Source organism: Dromaius novaehollandiae, chromosome 16 (assembly GCF_036370855.1).
Source record: "Dromaius novaehollandiae isolate bDroNov1 chromosome 16, bDroNov1.hap1, whole genome shotgun sequence".
Lineage (NCBI taxonomy): Eukaryota > Metazoa > Chordata > Aves > Casuariiformes > Dromaiidae > Dromaius > Dromaius novaehollandiae.
In genome coordinates, this window is record NC_088113.1 from 15,096,080 (window position 1) to 15,119,679 (window position 23,600).

Sequence of the window (23,600 nt, forward strand, 5' to 3'; positions counted from 1 at the left end):
GGGGTACTTAATGTATGTCTAACGTAAGGCGGCAAAATCAGTAACTTGGGCCAATTCCAGTCAAATTGGTTACTTTCTTTTATTTCCTTTCAACTTTTTTTCCCACAAACTGGCCGGGAACGAAGCACAAGATGACCCAGAGAAGATTTCCCAAGGCGCAAAGGGCAGCTGGGCTCTCTGGTCCCATTAGCTGTGATGGGAGCTGTGCACAGCAGTCCTCTCTGTGAGCTTTCTCAGTTGCTTCGTCGCACGAGGGATGTGGCAGAGGGGACATGCAAAGCTCTTCACCGTGGGCCCAGAGGAGCAAATTCAAACGTTCTTCCACATCTCAGCCAAAGGCTTCTCCTGGTGGTAAATGGGTCTGGCTCAGGTGGAGAAGTCAAAACCAGCTGGGTTTGTGCTAGCCACATCTCTGCCTCGTGAGCCATGTGTGATGGCAGCTACTCATGCTGGCCCAGCGGGTAGACCCTGCTCCTCAGGTGGGCTGGAGGTAGCCTGTCCATGTCCCTGAAGTCCACTCTGAGGGAAGATGTTGCTTCACAAGATCTTAGTTGGTGCAGCCTGAAACATCTGTGTGGCTCCACCAGTAAGAGCGTCCTTGCATTGGCCTTCCAATTTATGCATGTTTTTTGGAGCACTTGCAGCACGCACCTCCCCTGGGAAGCATTGCTGACTCGGCAGATTCCTGCAGCCGAGGACTCTCTGTGGCACTGATTCATTCGTTTCTGTTATTTATACTACTGCGTTAGGTGCTGTGTGAAGCAAGAGCAAAGCACCGTTCATGCCCCAGAGGCATCTTGAAGTCACAAAGAAGGCAAGATTAAGAAGGGCACGTAATACATGGGAGGGCTGAGGGAGCAGGCAGCGCCGGCAGTCACACGCTCCTACTGCCAACTTCATATCTGAACAAAATAACTTCTCCACGTGATTTCTGCGCGCAAACCTAGTTTACATGAGGATGTGCTTTAATATTAAGCCCAGGTGCTTAAACTGTGTTGAGATCGCTTGCCGATGCACAGGGCTGGTTGCAGCAGGAGGGCTGCGGGGTGGTGCGGGATGTCCCACGCCGTGCAGCGTAGCGCGTGTGCCGCGTGGGACTGGACGGGGGGAGAACTACTGCCAATTAGTAATGCTGATAAATACATGCTCGTTACAGATTTTTAAAGCACCCAGAAGCTCCCATCATGAATAAAAATATAAAAAAGAACATGAAAAATCTGGCCCATAAATTTTAGTCTTAATGTGCTTTTCAGGCTACATTTGCCTAGGTCATTCTGCTAAATGCTGCCAGGTGCTGAGCACGGATGCTCCTGATTTAACTCCCTGAGCTAGTGGGACTTGACAAGACTCAGTGACTTTCAGAAACATGTTTTTGCCACTTTGTGCAAGTGCTTTTTCTGTTGTTAAATAATGGCTGATATAAATAGTATCTTTCTCGTCTAAATGAGGCATGATTTCTTCCAAGGTTTCATGTGAATATTTAAATATGTAGCTCTGCCAGCTGTGGCCTTTGTGCTAAGATGCCAGGGTGCTTTTGTGATCTTAGAAACTGAATATCTTGGGATGCTGCAGAAGTGATGATGCCACCAAAATGGGTGCAAGTGCTGAATTGCCTGGGGGGAAGTAAACTTCTTTTAGTGAGTCAATTCTATGGCGGGCGTTTCTCTTTTTTCCTTTTTTTAATTTAATGTATGTTTAAAAACCACTGCTTTGCAGCCAGCTAGCTAAAATGAGGCAAATGGTTTCAATATTCTTTTAAGGAAAAGTTTACAGAAACAGTTCTGGGTGCAGGCTAATAAAATTCCAGCACTTAGCCTTGAAATCGGAAAGGAGGGAGCATCACATGCAGGCTTGCAGACTGCTTTTAAAGTTGAGTAAAAGCTCTGGGGGAGAGACAGGGACTCTGACCGATGGCTGTATTGATATAGTTTGTCTTCCTTGTTCTGCTTGGTATTAACGCATTCCACAAACACTAAATTCACATTTGGTTGTGGGGTAAGATTGTTTTCTAGCGGATGCCACTGCTGCCTGTTTATTCCTGGGGACCAAAGCGCAGTATTTAGGCAGTTATCAGAGGCTGCATGAGTGCGCGGGACGATGCCCATGGCAGATCCACCTGCTCCAGAAAGCGTTCAAGGCACAAACCGGCCTCTCTAATTGCTCTGCAGTATATTAACTCCACTGATTCCTGGGGAGTTTTCTGGCCTCGGCAGAGCCCAGGGTTTCCCCCATGATGCAAAATCCTTGCAAGCGTGAAGATGCAACCAGCCTCTGATGTGAATATTGCACTATCTTGTGCGTCGCGGTAGTTTTCAACCCAGCGGTAGGACTTGGTGACCCATCCGCCACCGATTTCCCCTTACGGATTTGAGCCCTGGGCCTGGGATGGATGGAGCTGGGAGCCGCCCGGGTGCTGGCAGTCTCGCGGCTGCGGATGCTCGCGGCGTGCCTGGCACCGGGGAGCCCCGCGGGCGCCTCTGCACCGTCCTCCGCAGGTGCACGAGCCCGTCGGAGCGCGAGCGCGGGGCCCTGCAACAGAGCAGGCAGCAGCTAATCTCTCATGCCTAGATGATTTTACCGTGACGTCCTGCCAAGCCGCCCCAGGCAGTGAAAAATAAACTGCGAGCATTATAGTATCATTATGTTTCTGGTTCTCCAGCGAAGCCAATATTTGTTTGCTTTGCTGTGAAGTGTTTCATGTCGCCGCGTGCGCTCCCTCCCCTGCTTCCCGGCGGGCGGCGGAGGGAATCGCCGCGGCAGGCTGCGCAGCCCCGCGCGGGGCTGCAGGGCCGGGACTTCCCTCCTCTCCTCTCCCACGTCCGGGAAGTTCGTAAAGGCTGTCGACCGAGCTGCCTCTTCCCACCGTCCGAGCGGCGGTGTTGAGGAAATCGGCCAGTCTCTCCAAACAAATTTTGCAGTCAAAAATACTTGTAAATTTGATAGATAGGTGCAGCAAAAATAAATGCGGCCGTAAGCAGCAAAATAGCAGGTATTGGGGGGAAAAGCCCACTTTTGCCCTCTCCTTACGCAGACGGTAGCCTGAACTGAACACTTTCTAGCGACCCGACCGCCGGAGCCTTGTCGCCCGCGGCCTCGCCGCAGTGGCCTGCAGGGACTCAGTTGCATCTTCCCGGCGTGATTCGAAAAATTTAATCTCCCCAAGTTTCTTACAAACCTGTTGGTTGAGTTCCAGTTCGGAAGAAAACAGTGGATAGGTTTGGTTGGGTGGTTTTCTGTTTTTTTTCCGGTGTAACCGCTAATTTGCTTGGCCTTAGTAACAGCTAAAACATATAAAATCGTTCCCAATCCATAATGCCGTTATGTGAGCTGCTGGCAACTACACTCGATGTGGTTTTTCTCTCTGTTTTTTTCTTTATCCTTTCGCTGGAAGTGATTCCAGCAGTGGCTCTAGAGTAGCTCTCGCAGCAATCCTAGGCATGGCTTGAGCACTTGTTCTAGGAATCAGATTTTCTCAGCAAGCATCTAATGCGGCACTGCGGGAAGCGTCATCTCCAATGTGAGCTACCTGTACAGAGCACTTAATCTCCTCATTCTCTCTCTTCCTTAGTGGTAGCTGATTTCCACTGATAAACATCATTCTTGTGTTTCTGAGGTTTGTGTTGTAGAGATCATAAAAGCTCCAAATAAGCAAACTCGGCAGAAACGAGTCAGTCAACCCGTTGTCTCACCTAGTGACACCTGCTTCCCTATTGTTTTTGAAGTGAAATGTTAACTTGGTTTTTCTTTGAAGACTTTCACGTATATGTTTACTATCAGAATCAGTAAATTACAGTAACCTGAAATCCTGTAAGCCAGCATTCGTGTTAGGCATCTCTCTGAAAGTTACTTTTCACTCTTGCAGACGGTTGAAAAATGTGTAAGGAAGTATTCATGTTGCTATAATTTTTTCCTATTTAATAATCAAATGCTAGATCTTAATGTAATGTTAAAATGTGCAGCATTTCAGCTGTCTTCAGGGTTGACTGCAAAACAGAAAAAAAAATGATGGTCAGATTTGGTCACCTATTTTCATTTGAAATTTGCACAGAAAGAAGCTCGGTTGTAATGTTAACCTGTGATAAATAACTTCAAGAATTGTTTTTTTCCAAACTTCAAATTTTTGAAAAATTCCTCTTCTCTGAGGTCCAAAATATAGAAATGGATATCACAGAGGTCAAAGGTAGAACAAATGGTCGGGAGAGAAAAGATGCTACTGAAAAAAAGGAAAAACTTGAAAATTGCCCAGCTGTTTTTCAGCACCAAATTTTTCCTGCATTTCCTACATCGTTTGCCTGGAGGAGGGAAAGGAAAGTGATGACAGGGCAATGTTATGACAGGAGAAAGATGATTACAGTTGGCATTTAAAAAATAAGATAATGGTGAATGGTATTGTGAATAACAATGCCAGTTTGTGTGGGTTTGTAATTCCGTAATTTGCAGGTACAAGAGCTTTCAGTTATTTATAGGATTGTTTATAAATTGTAGAAAACCGTACATTCCAGAATCATTTCAAAATTTTTGTTCCAGAATTTTGTTACTCAGGATTCCTGTTTAAAAGCTTGCTATCCAGTCAAAACCTGAACGTGCCTGGAATGTATTGCAACCTGTGAATAGCTAACAGCTAGGGCTGAGCTGTAGTAAATACCAAGACAGTTTCTCTAACTATTTCCTAAACCCTAAGAAAGACAATACAGCTGTATTAAAAATTGTTATAAAGGTCATTTTCTATAAGATACAGCAAATTTCTGTTTAAAGTGTATTAATCTCTGTCCTTAGCACCAAGGTATTTTGATTTTTTCTGGAGTTATTTGAATTTATTACCCCTTTTTGTGGCTTCTGCTTTTGCACAATGAAAATCAGTGTCCAAACCTCTCAAGTATTTTAACCAAAATACATTAAAGTTGGCACTGAGCCCTGTGGCTTGATTGCATCAGTAGTTTACACCCGAGGAGGATCTGCCCTCTTCTGTGTTAGCGGTGACATGCAGAGCGGTCACAGACCACTCTATAAACCGCACTGCGGGGAATTGCCACACATTTCAGTAAAATGCCTCAAGATTTCTCGGCCTCCCTGGAAACGTCCAGTTAGTAGCATTTACACCTGTTTGGCCCTGGCAGTTGCGTTTCATTTGCTTCTTAGAGGGGGGAAGTTTGGGAGTGGAGGAGGAGCCGTCTAGATTCTCCAAATCCCTCTTTTTTTTTCAAAGACAATGTCAGCATCTTTCTTCAGCAGTCCAAATAGCCTGTACTTGGTTTCATTTTTTCTTGGGTAAAGGATGACCTGCTGTCCTCTATCTGGGGACAACTGTGTCCCTGAAGAGCTCCTTGGTGAAGAACATTAGGCATTAAGAGACCAAAAAAAGAAAACCAGTGAACCCATTCTTTGGGAGGAAAACCAAAATGTTATGACCCCCCTGGTAACTGTTATGTGCTTACGGCACATTGAAACCGTCAGGCACCTAACGTGGACTTCCTTGGTGGCAGACATCTCCAAAGGAGGTGTCCTTGGTGGGACCCCGCCGGGAAGGGGCACAGGTCTGGGGAAGCGCGGGCAGGATCCCGGACTCGCATGTCCCAGTCCTGCGGGCAGCCACCGCAACAGGTCACACGGCGCCAGCGAGATTTGCTGTAAAACATCTCAGCAGTTCAGCTGCTCCTTGCGCGGTGGCAGGGCCCTGGCAAGCTGTGTGTCGTCTGCCAGGAGGAGCATGGGTAACAAGCTTATCTTTCCGTACTTCTCAATGCGAAAGTGATGTGACTACGAAGAAAATGTGAGATTCTGGCAGTGCTCTGCTGCTTTTCTGTATTCGACCATTGATTCAGAGATGCTGGTTAATGGCTCCCACCCGTGAGGGGAGAGGGTGAAGGTTACTGAAGCAGAGATGTTAGGAGCAAGGGCAGAACCTTTCTGTCATCCTCAGGCCTTTCTGCAAGAGTTACACAGTAGGCAAAAATGAAGTAAAATTGCATCAGGAGTTAGTCTGGCTTGCAGGATGGTTCCTGACTGAAGGCTAGTTTTTGGTCCACTTTGATGTGTTGAAGAACAAGAACTTCCAGTACCAATTCTGCTTATGTACATAAATCATGGGGGTTTAAGAGAAAGAAAAGTGACTTACTGGTTCTCTTCATTTATTAATGTAGGCTGTAGTCCATCATAGTGGCTATAAAGTGTCTAAGGCTGATAACAAATGCTGAACACTAAGTCAAGAGGCCAAAAAAGCCTGAAGTATTTATACACCTGTGGTTTCAATAGCTGGGTAATGAATGACAAACCTTTTTCTTGTATGCATGTTTTTCTTTTTCCATTTGTAGCTCGCACTGCAATGAGTTTAGTGCCTTTTGGATTGTTTATACCTTGTCAAACCTGTTTTAAATAAACCATTCTTCTGCATCTTTATTCTTGTTAGGGAAATTGCTGCCCTCTTCTGGTTTGAAGCAATCCTTGAATATCTGAAGGCATGCATCTCCACGCGAATGCCAGTTTTTACGTGATAATACATCCCAATATGAAATTAATTAAGGCTAAACAATAGTTTCTTTAAGAATGAATCAGAAATGAGGGCAGGCAGCCCTATCTAGGACAATAGGACTGGATCCAAACGCAGTTTTAAAGACGTGTCCCACCTCCCCTGATCAGAGTGCATTTAATGAGATTCATGCAATTTCTTTCTGAAAACAATAGCTTTAACCATTGGTTGCATAACCCAGGATATCCAGCTGAGGCCCCCCAAGTACAGAGTGTTCCACAAAAAGGAATGACAAAGAGTCTTCTAGCTCAGCTTCAGTAATTAAAACAAGATCCCGAGAAATAGCCAGCCTGATGAGATGCATTTTAGGGGATCAGGGAGCAGAAGAGGTGATATAAAATTCCTAAGGGCAAAGTTAAAATTACCCGTTACTGTCTCCTGGCCTTTCTGCTGAGATGGGACTGAGCAGCGTGAAGCACCGAGAGCCCCGGAGAGTCTCCAGTTCCCTCTGCCCTTCATGGCTTTCAGCACCTTGCAGGATCAGGCCTCAGCACTATAATTCAGAAAAGGCTATCCGTTGTCTACATGGAGAGTGGGTCTGGAGCATATACTCGCTGAGATTAGTTTGAGTTTAGCTTATGATTTGTGGCTCTTGTTTTACATGAAGTTTAAAGAGTTTCTTGGCTGCTGGAGGTACTACTCTGAACTGAAGGATCTTATGCCATGTAAGTGGGTGGGAACAAGGCACGGCAATACAGACAGTGCTATAGACAATGCTTATTTAGGGCTGTGGAAGCATTACAAACAAAGGAAAAAATTCCACTTGCCCCTCCAGCCACAATAGCTTCACAAAGCATTCAGAGCAACAAATACCATTTTCCAGAAGGTCAGCGCTAGCGATGCGAGAAGAACAGTATACCGTTGTACCACTGTGGATAGCTGGGCTCTGAAAGGCGGTATTGGTGGTAATCACTGAATTTCAGAAACTAAATTCTTCATGAAGAGCAAAATGTTTAAATTGGCTTCCACCCACCCTTCTCTTAAGACTACAGCAATTTAAGGCAGGCTTTAAAGAGCTAGCTTCTGCATCCCATTTTGATAGCATACAGCGGCAATACTCTTTGTTTGGTGATTTCATCCCAAAATTTAGCCTTGTAGCAAACAGAATCTACCATTCCCAAAGCAGATGTGAAGACAAATGGTAGGTGCTTCTCTGATATTTTCTTAGAGCTGCAAAGAAATACACTTTCAGTATTTTTAGTGCTCAGAACTTACACCCGTGGTGCCTGTGAGCAAAGTCAAGTCTTGTCTTGTATCTGGTCATTTTAAAAGGTTACTTTTCCTGTAGTGCTGTAGCAGGGCATGATTAAAGCTGTATTATTGGTGCCTTTCAGATACAAACCTACATTTACTCATCATAAGGCCAGGTCCGGGTCTTGTGCTTCACAGTATACCTGACCATTCAGTACACGTGACTGAGTCCTGCGCGGTTCTCCAGCATCCAGTCTTTTATAGGTATCTGCAGCAGCATTTATTCCTAAATAATGTTTGGTAAGTAAATACAAAGGAACCCGTGTGAGAGACAGCACAAGAGTTTTTTAATTTTGACCAGCTTTATCCTACATGTAAGTAACGTGTTACTGATGTGCATGTTTTGGTCTGGATATATGCAGAATGGATACGCTCCCAGCCTGTAAGGAGAAATAGCAAGGTAATTCTCCACGAGGGCAAGAAACATGCTGCAATGATCGGAGCTGGATGTTCAGGCTGCTGCTTTCCTAAGCACCGTCTGAGACTGAAACCTGACTGGGATCTGCTACCTTTTTGAGGCGTTTCCAATCAAATGTGGGCTGACAGGGATGCTGAGATAGATATTCTTGAGTTTGTTTCTCAGGAACTTGCCGCAAGTCTAATTCCAGCTTCATGGTTGCATTAAGGCATGAACAATCCACTTGCCGCCCACAGAGGCTTCTTTGAAGAGTCTCCTCTCTCTCCATGGTGGAGCCGCCAAGAGAGAGGAGAGCCACTGGAACACTCCCTGTAAGGTTTTCCCCAAAGGTGCCCAAGCCCAGGCCTAAGTTGCTTCAGTGAGTGTCATGGGGGGGCAGAAAGTGATGGCCCGAGTACCTATGGGCAGCCCTTGCAGATGCCTGGCTCCTACCAGGAGCCGGAGAACGGAGCTGGCAGTCCCCTGAGAGCTGGCGCTGGAGACATTTCTTAGATCTGATGGTGGCCAGCGAGGGCCTGCCCTCAGGACAGCTTTAACTGTGACGCTACCTCACCTCTCCTTCCAACTCCACGAGAGATTTTCAATTTAAAAAGAAGAGTTGGGACAAGCATTTCAACAGCTCTATATGGTGTTGGAGGTATTTCCATATGGGCTGAAGGAGAATTGTAAGATGCTTTCCTTTTCTTAAAAATAATCTGAATTTTGGTTGCAGATCCAGCCCAACTGTTATTTTGTGAACCGACCCATGCTGCCACTATCAGCTGTCCCCACCTGGATATTTATGTTTGATCAGCATTTGTTAATCATTGAAACAAGGTTCACCAAAAAAAAAAAAAAAAAAAAAAAAAAGCAGCAACATGGCTCTGCATGTTACCAGATGCCACTGTGGTGATTTCAAGCATAAGCTGTAGATTTTTATCTTTTAAATGGAGATGTCCTTGGGCACAGCCACTGCCCCTGTCCACAGCTATCCTTGTCACCCAGCTGTCCTCCGTGCCTGGCGCTGCAAGGCTCACACCATACGGCTGTGTTTGCTGCGTGAGGAGTATAGCAGCGGACAAGGGCAGAGATCGAGGTCTGGGGTCCTGGGGACATTGCGGTTTAAAGGGAACGGCGTCTCAGCGTGGGTAGTCATCTTCTGGGAGGGCGAGGGACTGTGATCGGAAGGAGCAAGGGCTCAAGGCCGCTGGATGTTTTGTTTGCATTTATTGCCTAGGACTGCAGACGTTCATCTTTAGATATTTCCAGAACTGGGGGGAAATATGAAAAGATGGCAAAGGAGGCAAAGCTAACAGAGGGAGGCTGAGATCCTATGCAGAATTATACCGCAAGACAGTAACCATTTCTAGAGCCATTTTTCTGACTACCCTGGCCTGCCTCTCTAGGGATTCCCCAAATGCCGGTGCTCCAGACTTCAGCGTTCGCAGCATGTACCTGCTGGGGCTTTGACAGGTAGGACATGCCCAGGCAGGTTGCTCTTAGTCTCAGATTCCTCACTCCTAGTTGAGGGTATGGTAGTAGCGGTATCATGAACCCCAGGATCCCAGTGAGAATGGTCCCTTTCTGGACTGGCCACTGCCGTAAGCCAAAGTCCCCTCCGTGCCTTATTCCATTACTGCAGTGTGTGTACAACGGGGCAGCTTGGTCCTGTTCTAGAGTCTGCTCTCCATCCTGCTCCCTCCATTTGGTCGCCTGCTCTCCTACCTGCCCTCCACAATCTCTCCCTGTTCTTGCGCAAGAAACTTCTCAGCTGCAGAGGTTTTCCTAGAGCAGCTCATTTCTACTCCATCCTCTCACTATCTGACCAGGACAGATAAAATATATGCTTTTTTTTGCCCCAGTTTGTACTTTAATAAACATTTGCTTGGTAGAAAGTGATGGGTGTTAATTACATGTATAATCTGCAGTGTTTAGATCTGTAACTGTTTAAATCTGTCTTTAAAATTTTATGGGATATTGCCTGCAAGAAAAATAGTAATAGCTCTATTCTGTACTTCAGTCACAAGTGGTTTGACTGTGGGGCAGAAAAAACAAGAGGAAAAGAGATTCCTAGAAAAGCAGATAACATAAATACAAAGGCACTGAAGTGGCCAAAAAGGACTCCCCAGCATACATCTTTCTAAGGATTTCTGGTATGATTTTGGGGCAGCTTAAGTGGCTGCTACTGGAAGACTCCAAAGTGCTTTTTTAAGGCAGAACAACCCAAGTTGTAAAAAGTTACAGCCCAAAGTAATCTGGGTTTGAACCCTTTATTGAATGACAGTTCTAAGTACTGACAGAAAAATGGATCCCTGTGGGAGGTGACCTTCCCGTGAAGCTGCACACAGGCATGTGCTCTAAACATCTGGAAACGTTAGGAGGAAGCATTATCAGATAGGCGGTTGGATAATAACTGTCTCCTCTGCACCTCCTTCTTGTCTGCTGCCAAAAAGATCCATGTGTCCTTCAGTAAGAAAACCTAGTGCAGATGAGGTAGTCTACAGGTCATGCCGTAAGAGGTTGTATCGTCTTGTATCCATTAGGATTTACATAGAGAAGGCTAGGTCAAGGAAGCTGTGACCAGCGCTGCCTTGCCAGCAGCGGAGACCTGTACTTGTAAGGGAAGTGATAAATCGAGTACTTGGGACCTGGTTTCACCTGTTGCTCCGTTTTACAAATCCATATGCAGCTAGAGAAGCTAGTATTGCAAATTCTTTGGGAAACCTTTCAAGATGTTTAATTCCTTTGTGTTTTGTTTTGTTTTGCTTTTTTTGAGTTCTTTGTGTGTGTGGTTGGGCATATACATCTGTGTGTTCTTTACCTTAATATCCGCATTTCCATTTCAAAGATGTATTTGTGCAAAATATCTCTCTAACCTGTTTGAGGTATTAAGGAAGCGTCAAGGGTTGCTCCAGCCAGGCCCTAGCTGGAGTGCCAAAAGCCTCTTTGTATCCGCGGAGTGGCTTCGTTTCTCCGGGGGAGCGGCGAGTGCAAACGCAGGGCAGCACTGTGCCTCTCAGCGAGCACCTGAGATGGAAAGGACGAGCAGTTACTTGATGAATCAGTTCAACATACAGCAATAAATCAAAGGTAGTTGAAGATCAGTTTCAACAATTAACAATGATTCTTTTGAAGCTGACAGAGGGGGCCCCAAAAGACAGGAGCTCAAGAATAGCAAATTGTGGCTCTCAAGACTGATTCTTGGGAAATATGTTTTCTGTCCAAAATGTGTATGTGTGTGTGTGAAATGATAGAGATGCATGCAGCATGAAAGGAACTTGATATTTTTAAGTTTGTTAAGTGTTTGATTTTGCAGTAGCCCTGAAATGCGACAAACACCACAGTTTAAATACAAAGAGACCACAAATGGTGAAGTGTCTTGTGCACGTGGTAGTCCTGTCCCTCGCCCGCACAGGTGAGGGGCACCAGGGAGAAGTCAGAGCAGAGGCAGGAAAGGCCAGGCAGGCACTTTTTGTACTGCTCTGATGATGCAAGTGGTTGGGAATAATCTTTCCAAAAGCAGGGGGATAGCAAACCTTTGCTATCCTGGACGGTTTGGACTGGAGGGGCCTGGGAGTGTCCACGCAAGCTGGGTGCATCTTGTGCGCGGTGGCATCTTTCACTGGCGATCCACATTTTGGCTGTGTTGATTCTGCTTCAAGTGTGTGTTCACCAGGCAACTTTGGTAGTATTAGCTGTAGCCGTATTTAAGTGATGCAATTTTGTGTAGAGGAAAGGTATAAGAGACTGCCACATTTGTTCACTTTAAGGTAAACCTTGGGAACTTGTCTGTGCTCTGGACTTGAACTGCTGCAACCTTGCACAGACTGAGTAGCACCAGCAGTGTCCCTGCTATCTTATATGGGTTAGTCAGCTATAATTTTCCTGTAAGAAATGTGCAGTCTCCTGCAAGAAAATGTTTTCTCAGAAAAACTGATTAGAGTTATCAGGTGATTGAATTAAAAATATCTTTTAAAATAAGGTAAGGAAATTATCATCATTGTTTTATCTCAAAAATAGATTTAAAAAAATAGAACGGTGGTTGTCAAAGTTTTAATTTACTCATCCAGTTTTGATGAACAAGTTTCCACAATGAGTTTGTGTTATTAAATGCTATTTGCAAACTGTGAAAAGTGTGAAGTGGATGTTTCAGAGAGATTTGAAAATATCAGAGAAGGAGAAGTAAGTGAAAATGAAACAAAGTCAGTCTAAACTTCATACAGTTCAGTTCCAAGTACACGCTGCAGGGTTTGGATGATACGAGAGGGCTGTACTGTACATGATACTCCTCAGGGCACAGGCATGGATTAGGTGACCTCTTACGAGTCATTCCAGCCCAGTGATTCTTTGAGAAGACAAATACACTGGAAGATGCAAATCTTATCTGAAAAGTGTAACATGAGGCCCACTTGTGGGATCCCATAAATAATTTGGGTTTTGTAAAGCCATGGAAAAAGGTTCAGTGAATAACTGCCAATTGTTCAGGTACTTAGAAGATGGGAAGGAAAGACAAAAGAATGACATGGATACTAAATGAGGAGGTTACATTTCAATATTTCCTACCTGAGCTTCAAGGTGTTCTAAAAAACGGGGTATTTTTTTCAGTGGCTGCCATCTAAGAGAGAGTAAGACAATGCTTGGATGTCTCTCGTAAAGAAATCCTTCTGGACATGGCTGTGCAAAACGTTGGAGGAGATTAAAGCATAGCATTCCATTGACTTGTTTAAACATATCTTATTATATCTCTTTGCAGCAATCCTTAAGCCTCAACCACCAAAGACTATCTCCTCACAGCAGTGACAAATTCCAATCCCAAACAAACCACCTGGGGCGTGCTGAATCGCTAAACACAAATGTCAGAGGTCTATATTATTTCCAATATTCTTTGACATTGCTTATGATGTGGCCTCTGGCACATTCCCAGCAGAAGATAGTTCAGTTATATTTCTTTCAATTAAAGAATCTGATTTAGCCACTAATCATGTCAAAGAATGTCTGGAGGAGGGGAGCTAAAGGAAAAGGAGTGTGTGAGTGTGTGAGTGGTGGTGCTTGCAGATAGATCGGCTCACGCTATCTGCCAGGAGGCAAGGCCTCGATAGGATCTGCCTGAAACAAAGACTGGCACATGCAGGAAATGGCTACATGTGTCAAAAATATTATTTATTAGAAAAAATAATGAAAATCCTATTTGTGCACAGACTCGCGCATGCTACTACAGAACCTTCTGCACCAGAGAAAATCGCATTCCCAGAACTTTCTCTTTTCCGTAGGGATGGCAGCAAAATTTAAGGGATGGAGAGAATTTGGGTATAGGTGAATGGGAGCAGGAAGACCACGGAGCAGGCTGGGAGCTGGGTTTAGTAAGCATCAGCCAGCCTGCGCGGCTGCGGCTCACCCGTCCTCCCCGGGGGACCCCGCGCTGGGCAGCAGGCAGGCAGGCTGGCCCCCCCTCGCTGTGCGATGGGGCTGACTGCGATGCCCGGCCAGAAAGCCCGCTTGGAGGAGCGGCGTGATTCTAAAAACTAACACCATGCTGAGCCAGAGCCCCATGTCTTTTGGTGGCCGAGGACATTGCTTAACCTGTTGGAGTGCGTTGCTGATCTTCAGGGATTGGTGGAAAATAGAGAAGGTTCCCAAACCTCAAAAAAGAAAAGAAAAGAAAAGAAAAGCCCCCAAACTGTTGGTAAGAGGTTTTGCATTTGGAACATTTTGTCAGGCTACATGCAATAACGGGGAAATTTCTGCTAAAATTTTCAAATATCCCTTTTCTGACACCCTTGTTGATAAGGAACTCTCACTGAGATGGGAGTAGATGGATCTTTGATCTGTGTGGCCCCAAACCTTGGCTGAGACTTAGGAGGATTTCTGATACGGGGGTCCCTTTAGGCATTGTGGCATCCAAACTAACATCAGCAAAACGAAAGCCAGATCTCCAAAAGCAGCATAGATACTGGAAGTCAGAGAGCAGCCGTGGCATTTCACATTTCCTTTCTCCATCAGCGTAGTATTATATCTTGAAATCCACTCCCAGAACACCTACACGAGGCCATGAGAGTGACTACAACATTTCTTAATGTTGTCGGGGGCTTTTTATGTTGTGAAATCATTGCATGTTTCAATGCTTTAAAAAAAATCATTTTGCACACAAAATTTTTGCACATTAATAGTGACATTTTCACAGATGTTTTTCCCTGGCCTAATGGTGTTTCTACTGGCAGTTTTACCACTGGCTAACATTAGGGGAGCAGTTTAAGCCAGCAATAAGCACTTTTAGAAATCTCTTGTGTCAGAGACATCCCAATATATGTTGCCTGGGCAGCACTGATGCCCTCTGTTGGGGACACACAGCAAAATGCATAAATGTGCAGCCTGCCTCCTCTCACACATGACTCTGTAGTCTCCTACCTACAGATATTTTCTTTAGAAAGATATTGCACCATGTTTAAGTTGCTCATTAAGTCAAACAGTGTTGATATGAGGGACCTGCATGACTACAGAGATGTGCAAGACTTCAAGTTTTTACAATATTGCATATTTTTTGAACATCAGTTTTAAAAGCAAAAGCACTGTATTTTTCTCAGTGACAAATGCAGATTTTCTGCTGGGAAGAGAAGTCCAAAGCACATGTAATATGCTTTTTTTAGTGCCCAGACCTTAAGGTATCTATTGGTCAGGGATCAATATTGCTGGTAACTTTGCACTTGAAAAGCTGACAACTCTAGGGAGCAAAATATTGAGGACAGATGTATTAGCTCTCAGGCCCTGGCTGTTTGTTGCAAATTCTGTGTCGTGCTGCACATCTTATATACATTAAGGAGCAAATGGGCTCATTCCCACAGCAGCAAACATCACAAATCAGAACAAAAATTATTTATCATGACAGGCAGGTGGTACCCCAGAAAGAAATGGCTCTTAACCTTGTGGAAATATGGTTGCAATGGTCTCACGGAGGCTGCTTCTTTCTTCCCGCTGGTTTGAGAGAAATCCTCTCATTTCAGTCAGGAAAAAAAAAGAAAAAAATGGTGATAAATCTCAGGCAAGTGTACTTTATAGAAGACTTGTTTCTTTGTACCTGCTTAAGCTGTTAACAGATACTCGAGGTGTTATGCAGCCTGTTTGAAACATACTTTTATTTTCATCCACAAAAGTACATCTGTTTATATTTGCTTTAAATATATACCTTCCAGTGGTTGTACTAGGGCCGCACAAATCCAGTTTGACGAGAACAAGGTGCAACGACTCTGTTCCCAACCTCACCCTCGGTGGGATGGGAGATGGATCAGTGCAGGGCAGAGTTTCCAGGGCCCTGTTTAGCATCTCTAAAGATGCAACTAAAGGGTGAGGGAAATGTTCAGAAGGGCCCTGCTGCCTGGCGCCGGTCTGCGTTCCTCCGAGGGAAATCCCGCAGCCGCTGCGGGCGAGTTAGGGAGCGGAGGCCGAGCCTCTGCAGTGCGGATGCAAAGTCCAGCTGAGTTCAAGGACGCGTGTGATGGCGCAGATGGAGGCAGTCACCTCTTAATGTCCTTGCAAGTGCTGTGCACCTTTCTGCTCACCTGGATTTAAGAAAGATCAATTCAAAGTGGGTCAAGGCTACAAGTAGGAGAACCGTGTTCTGCAGGAGGGAACTGAAGAGCTTGGCGCTTGTCCTAGCGCCAGTACAAAGGTGGAAGGGAGATGGGTTTCTTCTCTTCCAGTTCACTTAGGGAAGGTGGAAGGAGGAGAGAAGATATTTAAGCTAAACAAAATATGTTGGCCCAAGAGCTAGGGAGCATCAGCTAGCCAGGGACACTTCCAGGCTGGAAATAAGTGAAGATTTGGAGCCACCCAAGCAGTGAGATTAACTTACAAGAGGAGTGTCAGGAGCAGGAGCACCGCCGGTCCCAGGGCAGTGTTAGGATGCACTGGGCAAATTTGTGAGTTATATTAGGCTGTTGTCTGAGACAGGAGGGGCAGGCCCGTGGGTCAGGATGCGCTTCGCATCGCAAGGTCTCTTTCAGTACCTAAATACCTTTTCTAAAGCAACCTTCACACTCGATTTGAGTCACTACCTCAGTAGTGCGTGGATACCATTATCTACTTCTGTAAAGCACTTGGAGACCATTCAGATTCTTCAAAAAGTGAAGTCTTAGTGGAAATGTGTGCAGTACATTCATTGCTATGCACGTACAATGGCAATCTACCCATTAAGAGGTGCATAAAAATATCTTTCCAAGGAGTACATCGGCTAGAGTTGCAATGCTTGTCTGACTCTCAGCCACCCAGAGTGCGCGCATTGATCTTACAGCCAGTTGATTCAGCTTTATAGTCATTGCAAACGACCTGCAAAGAGTCCCTGAATGATGTGTTACAGCAGGGAAAATAAGAAACGTATCAATATCTCCTGCTCTCTGTCATGTTCCTCTTCTGCTCCCGCAATCAGAGCCACAGTCTCTAACCCACCTCTCCCAGCATTTGACCTCGCTCCTCCTCACCCCTGTGGGCTCTTTCTGCACTTTCTGAAGAGCTGATGCTCTGTATAAATACAGAATATCACAAGGGAGAGGAAAGGAAAGCTGAAAGGAAGATTTAGGGGTGATGATGTGTAATTCCAGATTTTTTACTTGTGGATGACATATTTGCAAACCAGGGGTGCTGCAGGGGCAGAGGGAGGGGTTCATAAACTTGTCTGTTGTGGAATGAAAGCACCGCTGAACTAATGAATAGAAACAAGATGTTTTAACTACCACCTAGAGAGGTTGCTGAGTGGCCATAATCAGTGCTCCCTAGGAGGTGGCCAAAATGTCTCCTTGCTATTCATTAGGTCAGAATAGCTTTCGTTTTATATTGTGATCCTTCTCCTGACCTCTTTTCTGTTTTTAAATGACTTCAGGACTATAAATTCCCTCCTAGAAATAGCATTGTTTATTTTACTGTCTCGTGTCTGTTCTGGTCAGTGGTGACCGCTCTTTAGGAGAAGCTGTCATCTTGAATCAGAGAGGAATTTCGCCACTATAGAGTTTGGTGTCCCCCAGGTTTATAGCGCTTTGCCTGTGCTCTCTGCTTAAGAGAGTTTGCTCGCCAAGCATTCCTGCTGTTTATAACCTGGCTATGAGAAATGTTTCTGATGTAGTAGAGCAACACGGAGCTGGTCATACCAACATTTCAGGGCTAGTTTGCTGCTGCTTTAAATATCAAGGGAAAAATTTGGATGGATCCCTAAGGCCTTGGCTACAAAACTGAACAACACACAGCTCCGGCTGCACGGCCGGGCTGCAGCACTCTGGGGACTGCTTTCTCATTTTGAGCACACTAAGTCTGTGTTTACAGCGATACAGCAGGTGATTTTTAGTACAAATCTGTTCCTCGCTGAAATCCCTGGTAGTGTGGGAGCCCAGCCTGCCAGCGATGTCTCCGCTGAGAAGCAGGGAAAAACCTCCATCCACAGTTGTTACACATCAACAGCTTTTCTAAGTACTTTGGGCAATTCCTTCTGGGACTTTTCAAGATTTGCCTATGTATCTTTGTATTCTTGTGAAGAGCATTAGATATTTTAAATTACGTTTTGTCCTCAGAAAGTGCCGGTGACTTACAGCTACCCTCCAGCAGGCAGCCTGGGATGTTTATGGTTTCCTGCAAAACCTCTGCGAATTTGCATGTCTTTGCAATGAGACTGAATGACGAGCTGCTGGTTAGATTGAGAGCCCTTTTGGGCCTGTCCGTGGGAAGGAAAGCTGGGGAAGGGCAGCGTCTTGGCATTGCGTTTTTCTGTTCCATTCTAACTAGACAGAGGAGGATGAATCAATTGCTATAGGTACAATCTTGAAGCTAGATGGAAGGGAAAAGGATTAGAAAAGCTGTGGAAAACATTGTAAAGCAAAGTTAGGAGTTTGGGCTTCCTGATAAATTGAAAGCTTATTTTTGCTGGAATATAGAACAATTAGGAGACGGAGCTGCCCAGGATTTGTGTCCTAACTACATTTTATGTCCCTGTGACGCAGCGTGGCATGCCAGGACATTGGTCTTGATCCTGTTGGCCCCATACTCTCAGAGGACATACCTCCAGTTCAGAAATTCACGTCTTATCCTGGCTGGAGATGGCTGTGTCAGGACCAAGGAATAAGTGCTATTGACGGGTGATGAAATGGTAATGATGGTAAAGAGAGAGAGAGTGGGGTTCTCTAAAGATTCACTGAACGTGCCTAAGAGGTCTTACTCTGCAAAAGCAAACATCAGTGAATGAAAACTCTAGAGTGGCAGAATCTGCATCCATGAAGGTCAAACTTTAAAAGGTTAATAGTAAGGAGAGGGATGGAGGTTTTTTTTTTAAAAAAAAAAAACACTTCTGTTTGCTCCCTGAAATCAGAGCAGAGTGGCGTGACCAAATCCGCGGATCTGGAGCTTCGGAGCTTTGGCGGCACGTGTTGCCCCTTGGCAGCTGGCGACACCAGGACGTTCAGGCCTGAATGTCTTCTGGGAGCAAGGTGTATTGGCAAGGTTATGTGGAACCTCGGGGCCTGGAGAGCACGGTTGTGTTAGCAAGCTAGATATTAAAAAAGAAAGAAGTACAGTATCTACTGCACTTTTTCAGGTTTTATCTTTGTTGTAGAGGGGCTTAAATATTTGCATATGGATAGTTGTCCATATATACTTAGTAATGTGTGTCTTGAAGTAGGAGACATTTATACATCTTATCATACATCTGTACCATTTATAAATATAATAAATATTTTCAGTTGTCTAGAGACCACCATAAAAACCTACAAATCCATTGTTTCCTCCATGTTACTGAGTTCCAGTAGAGAACTTGCTTGCCTTATAACTTTAATCATTTATTGGAATCCTACCAAAGGCAGAGAAAAAAACAAAACTTTGAAAAATACAGGAATATGGGTAACTAAGCAATATTGATAAAGTTTGCAATGATGTGTTCTGGGTAGTAAGGACTGGATGGGAAGTTTAATGAACAGGGCTAATTCGGAGCTTCAAGAGCCCACCAGAGGTATATTTCTCAGGAAGTTACTAAATATAAAATCACTTTTATTGTTATAATCCAGGGTAGTGAATGAATGAATAAATAAATAAACAAAAGAACCAGTCCAATCTGCAAACTGACAGAGATTTTATATTTTATTTTACTCTTTGTTTACGGGGTTCATAAAAGTTCAGTTTATATTTTACTGGGTCTGATCCTCACACACTTCCAGCTTCAGGGCCAGATGTGGAAAGTACCTAAATGCTGTAAAAAGCAGTTTGTAAGGTTGTCTGAGTCAGATGGAGCTTGAAAACCTCAGAGATCTCAGAGAGACTCTTGGGAAATCTCCGGCTGAGATTCCCAGATAAACTGAGATTAACTTTGAGTAGGTGCGTTCCCAGAATTTGGACATTTAGATTAGTAAGGACTCTAAATATCTAAAGCTCTCAGAAGTTCTCCCAAGGTTAAGTGTGGGGGAAGAGGAATTGTGATTGTCAAATAAATGTTATAATATAATGTTTTGTTTGTAGCTTTTAAGTTCAACAAGTATGTCCTCTTTGAAGATCAGTGTCGTCTGTCAAATCACTTAAGGCTTGGTTCAGAGCCCTTTTATATTGATGGAACAACTCAATTTGACTTAGTATACGAGATACTTCCTATCAGTTTCATATCTGAGATTCTTTCCAGCCATCCAGCCTTTTTCTGGTCGTATAACAACTGGGAATCAAGTCTAGAAAACCTCTTCTGCATTGGTATCTGCAGGTAGGCTGGGTGTCTACACTCTGCTACTGTCAAGAGGGATCTGGGCAATGCTGTCTAGGGAGCTATTCAGCTAAAATAAACACGTGCTCAGCTGAGTGAATTGTTAGACTTCACTGGCTGTATTGGGAGTGTGTATGTACACGTGTGTGTGGAGATATATATACACACACACACATATAAACAAAATTATACTTCTAAAAAAATTCCAGTTCCACTATTTCTTAGCCCTGAAACCTCCTAGACCCCATAGTGGTCTCATTTTATCTGGTGGTCACCGAGGCACCTTGGGTACCTGCCAGGATGTGTGCAGAGCTGCCTGTCACAGGCCTCAGCAGCTCTGCATCTTCTTCATATCAGGGCATATTCAGGGTCCAGAAATTAGGTTTTTGCTACCACTGCTCCAAGAGAGGACCAAGCCAGGAGACACTCTCCAAGCACAACACACGCACTGATGGCAAACTGCAGCTGCAGCCCTCCTTTTCTTTCCCAACGCGACCGCAGGAGCTGGTGGTGACGCAACCCTGGGTGAGGCCAGGCAGATCAGTTAAGGCCAGATTTTGAAAGCTCACTAGACACCTAGACGGAGTCCGCCAGCAGAATTTGCAGAAGTATGTAAGCAGTGTGTGTGCCAGATTCTGGCTGATTACAACAAATTAGGTGCCTGGTTATCTTTGAAAACTGTCCTTTAATCCCTCTGAAGCAGAATTCAGAGAGTTGCGCTCCTTGCTCTCACAACGTTGGACTTTAGTGCTCAAGTACCTTGTCAAACCTGACCTTGCCTCCTCTGCCCTCCAAATCAAGACATTTCTTTTCTCCATCTCTCTTCTACCTTAATTTTACTTTTTCCTTTTTAAACTGAAAATGGCATAAAGGATGGCAATCAAAATGACTTGGCAGAGTACAAATGTTGATAGTCACTTAGCAAAAAATGTCTCTGCCAGATGTATTTAGTTTACCTAAGAGTTAATGGAAAGCAGTGTCCAATTCCAAGTGTTGACATGATTTGTCAAGTTTGCCATTGTATATGTTTGAAGTTTCCTTTGAGGGGAAGTGACCCAAAACTGTAACACTAAATAAACACACTCTTCAAATAACCAATGGCAGTTTCCTAAATTGCCAATCAAATCCATAAATAAAGACACAAACTCTGAGTGTATTTAAGTTGTGTTTAGCAGAACAGAACTAAACAATAACATTCTTGTTAAAATGTATTTTCATTTCAAAGCAGTTTCCCCATGAACATTCAGAATATAAACAGTCCTAAAGATCCCTAAATTATCCTTGCCTTCGCCTCTTGCAGAGAGAGAATAAGAATGACTCCGAAAGCTATATTAGAAACACTGAAGCTGGGTATGAAAGTCACACAGGCGTAATACTGCATATTGTCGTAATTACCACTTCTTTGTTGAAGAAGAGAAGAAAAAACCTAGTGGGATATGAGGCCCCTAGAGTCAAAGTAGTATTTGAAGCGGTCTTACGTTGCAAAAGAAAAGGAAATTGGTCTTAGTGTTTTGTTCACAGAAAATGCTAAGTCATTATGGGCAACGTTCACACCACCCAGTTTTAGCACAGCCGTCCAGGACTGAGACCTGCCTTACTGAGGTCCTCTGGGTGAAATCGGTGGAAAGAAACACTCTGCTCCAAATGACTCCCTTGAGGCAGGGATAAGCAGGGAGCAAAGAGTGTGAAATAAAGCAGGAGAGGGAACAGCTTTACGTTAAATCTGGCTTCAAGTTCTGCCTTTCTGCATTGTCAGCCTGGCCATGCTTCCGGCCTCCGCCAACTTTTCGCTCCTGTTGGTCTCAGCCTCGTCACTCCTGTGCAAAATTAATCTTTCCTTTCTCTTGCTGTTATATTGCACTATTCTTGTGTGTCTTTGACTTAGGGTATTGGGCAAAATGAAGCAATGTCTCAAGGAAGCCAGCTGCTTCTGAAATCTCCCTTCTCCTCCCGTTGTGTTTGGTATTTTCATGGGATCCCTAGGTTCAGAGGTCTTTTCACAAGAAGGTGATTCAAGGCTCATTGAAGTTAACAGAGTTTAAGTAGCTTCAGTGAGCTTTGGATTGAGATGTTATCTTGCACAGACATTTAATTCTTACTTCAAATAGTCTTTCTCATTCAGATTGTGTTCAGTTGGTTGCTGGAAGACCTTGAAAATCCTAGCAAATAAGTGTCCCTAAAAGAGGGAGTGATTTCTGTGCAAAAGGATGCCCTGAACTGGAGTAATACTTCTTGCTCAGGACAGCTGGGGTGAGTGATGCAGGCTGTCCCTCCAGACAGGACCGTGTGGGTATAAATTCTGAAGCAGCAGTAAAAGGCAAATTCCAAATATAAATGTTAAATTGCACAGTCTAGACTTACCCAGGCTCTAAAAGCTGAACACTAGTCATTGCAACCTGTAACAGGGACTTTAGTTGTTGTTGTTGTTCCATTGCACGTTTTACCTGCATTTATCTGTGTTACTGAAGTTGTGGAGTTGTGGCCTGTGTGCATGCCTCTCCCTGCGCAAAATGAAAAGGAGAATTTGCACCCTGCAGAGACTGCAGTTTAAACAGACAAGACAGGTAAAGGCTTGAGGAAAAAGTCTTTGTGCAATGAAAATATACCGTAATGATGAACAGAGTCACAGAACAAATCACAGTAGGTGTGTGTGTCTGCTCGCTTGCACCAAACAAATTAGGAATCTGTGACTTCTGTGTACATTAGATGTAAGTCTGGAAGGCTTCTCAAGGAGAAGAGGAGAGTGCTATTAATTCTGAAGTGTAAATAAAGTAGTGTTATGTGTAGGTATCTCAGCATCAGGAGTGCTGTGAGTGCACAGTCAGCAGAGCTGCTTGTACAAGTGAGCAATTAGGCATCTTGTGGGTCCGTTCCTGCTTCTTCATCCACCCCAATTACCGTAGCTCCTGTAACTATGCATGGCCATTTCTGAAAAGCAGGGCCAAGCACGGCAATACGAAAGGCCAGCTTGTTTGCGGAGAGGGCAGGTATTTTGGAATCTGCTTGGCCCGTTGTTGAATTGCTGATTGGATTAACCAACATGTAACACAGGCAACCCAATTGCATTAACTGCTGGCTCCATTTGCGCTATAGCTAGTGGGGGACATATTCATGGTTGAAATAAAAGGAGGTTGAAAGCCAACAGAGATCTCTCTTGTATTGCAATAGCTTTGTATCGCTCCCAAAGGTTACCTCCATCAGATGTTTCCATAGTCACAGTAAGGGAGTTGAAGCAGAGACACCAGTTTAGACGCTATGCCCATAACTCTCACTATTACCTTTTATTAATTTTAGTCCCTGGTAGGTTTTCATTTCTAGAGCTAACCGGGAGCCATGCCAGGAGTTGTCGGCAGGGGTGGCAGGCAAAGGGCTGGTGGCATTTGCAGCCCATGCTGGCGCTCTCTCCTCCGCTCCTGCTGCAGCCGGAGCAGCGGCCTGGGCAGCAACCTGGCAAGCCCTGTCTTCCACCCGAAGGACCGCATCCTCCCCGGCAGTTTTGCCACCACATCAATGTCAGCCAAAGGCTATGAGCTCCTTAGTCTTTAACTGCCGGGGGAGCCCTGAGGCCCGCTTGCACGCTAGCACCCATAGAGAGCCCAGCTAAATCTAAGGCAAGGTCCAGATGCAAATTCAACAGTGTTTTAAGCTTTTCTCCTAGCAGAGAGTTAAGCATATCTGCAGGGGCTGCTCCCACCTCGCAGACTGCCAGGAGC

General features: G+C 44.7%; 1 long non-coding RNA gene across 2 annotated transcripts in view; it reads left to right on the top strand.

Annotated features, from left to right (window-relative positions):
• Positions 1–23,600, top strand: part of LOC112984205 (uncharacterized) — a 134,987-nt gene that overhangs the window by 53,147 nt on the left and 58,240 nt on the right. The gene's annotated exons all lie outside the window — the stretch shown is intronic.